Source organism: Diachasma alloeum, unplaced genomic scaffold (assembly GCF_001412515.2).
Source record: "Diachasma alloeum isolate Michigan unplaced genomic scaffold, Dall2.0 Dall_scaffold_00551, whole genome shotgun sequence".
Classification (NCBI taxonomy): Eukaryota; Metazoa; Arthropoda; class Insecta; order Hymenoptera; family Braconidae; genus Diachasma; species Diachasma alloeum.
Window position 1 is genome coordinate 55,783 of NW_021680683.1, and position 1,845 is coordinate 57,627.

Sequence of the window (1,845 nt, forward strand, 5' to 3'; positions counted from 1 at the left end):
AGGTGTTTTGCGTGTCAGGCATATGGACACAAGGGACCAGACTGTCCCAATAAAGGGAAAGGATTCTTGTGCTACAAGTGCAACCAGTTTGGGAATCACAAGACGAGGGATTGCTCAAACAGAACTCACAATGACAATGCACCAAGTGGTCCGGGATACTCTAAACAGACTCCAAGGTACAATTCCAATTTTAAATTTAACTATCGAAACAATTATCAAGATCAATATAGAGGTAATGGTAGAGGAATGAAAAGACCAATGAGAGGTGAAACATATGGTCCAATTAAAAGAGGAAGATTTAATAAGAGTAGGTTCTCCTATAAGAGAAGTGAGAACAAACATAGGTTTAAGTCATCTCACAAATCAATCAAGAAATCTAATTCCGACAAAACTACAGAGAAAAATAACTCCAATCAAGGTAAGGAAAAAGAAAATTATGATCAATCAACTACTGAAATATTTTATGCAGATAGTAAACAAACAAATGGAAATAAGTTTTTGACAGACTTTCTAGCAGACTCAGGCGCGACCGAGCATTTAACAAATTCCAGAATTATATTTAAAACTTTTAACGAATTAGATTGTGGAGTAATTAGATGTGCGAATAAAAATGAGTCAGCGGACTTGAAAACGGAGGGAGCAGGAAAAATAGAAATTGAACTGGCGAGTGGTAAATCATTACNTTTAACGAATTAGATTGTGGAGTAATTAGATGTGCGAATAAAAATGAGTCAGCGGACTTGAAAACGGAGGGAGCAGGAACAGTAGAAATCGAACTGACGAGCGGTAAATTATTAGAAATTGACAAAGTTATTTTTGCAGAAGCTCTTAAAGCAAATCTGCTATCATTAAGAAAATTTGCCGAAATGGGATTAGCAATCTACTTAGATGACAAGAAAATTGATATATTTGATCCAGTGTCAAATGAACTTTTCATCTTGGGGATTTACAGAAAACCTTACTGGATAATCCATTTAGAAATAGTAAAGTCAAACTCTATCAGTGAGAATTCTTTCAAGCAAATAACAGGCGAGTAGTAGCAAATATAGCTGATGTCACTGGGGGTGAAAATGAGGTAAAAAGATATCTCACCAGAAGTGTCACAGCAAACTTACAGAACGAAACAAGTGAGAAAACAAACGAAATTGATAAGAGTAATGAGGAAGAAAATAAAATGGATGAAAAGAATAATGAAAAAGGGAGTGAAAATTTAATAAAAGAGAAAATTATTAATAAAGAAAAGATTCCCTATGAACAATCAAATTTTGATTACACCTTTGGGACAGAAAATTGCATGATGTTGATGAATTGCCATGGGATGACTCGTTAGAAGATTTCCCAAAACTTTCAATTGATAAAAATAGCTATATGAGGAATCATGATGTCATGTTGTGGCATTGTAGATTTGGACATGCCTCAACGAGTTACCTCAAGGCACTACAAAAGAAATTCCCAGATAACAAAGAATTAAATGCAGTAAAATTTGATGATGAATTCATTAGAGATTGTGAGGTCTGCTTAACGTCTAAATTCAATAAATTATCATTCACGTCGGTGCGCAGGCGAGCAACAGCACCATTGCAAATAATTCACTCAGATGTGATGGGACCTATTACTCCAATTTCTCATCCTAAGGGATACAGATTTATTTCTGTGTTCATCGATGACTTCTCAAGATTCGCTATGGCTTATCCAATGAAGGCGAAAAGTGAAACAGGACATTGTCTTGAGATGTTCATTAGAAGCGCGCGTAATCTGCTAGGTTATGATGCGAAAGTATGTTATCTTAGATCAGATCAGGGAACAGAATATACAGGCGGGTATACAATTGAAGTTCTTAAGGGT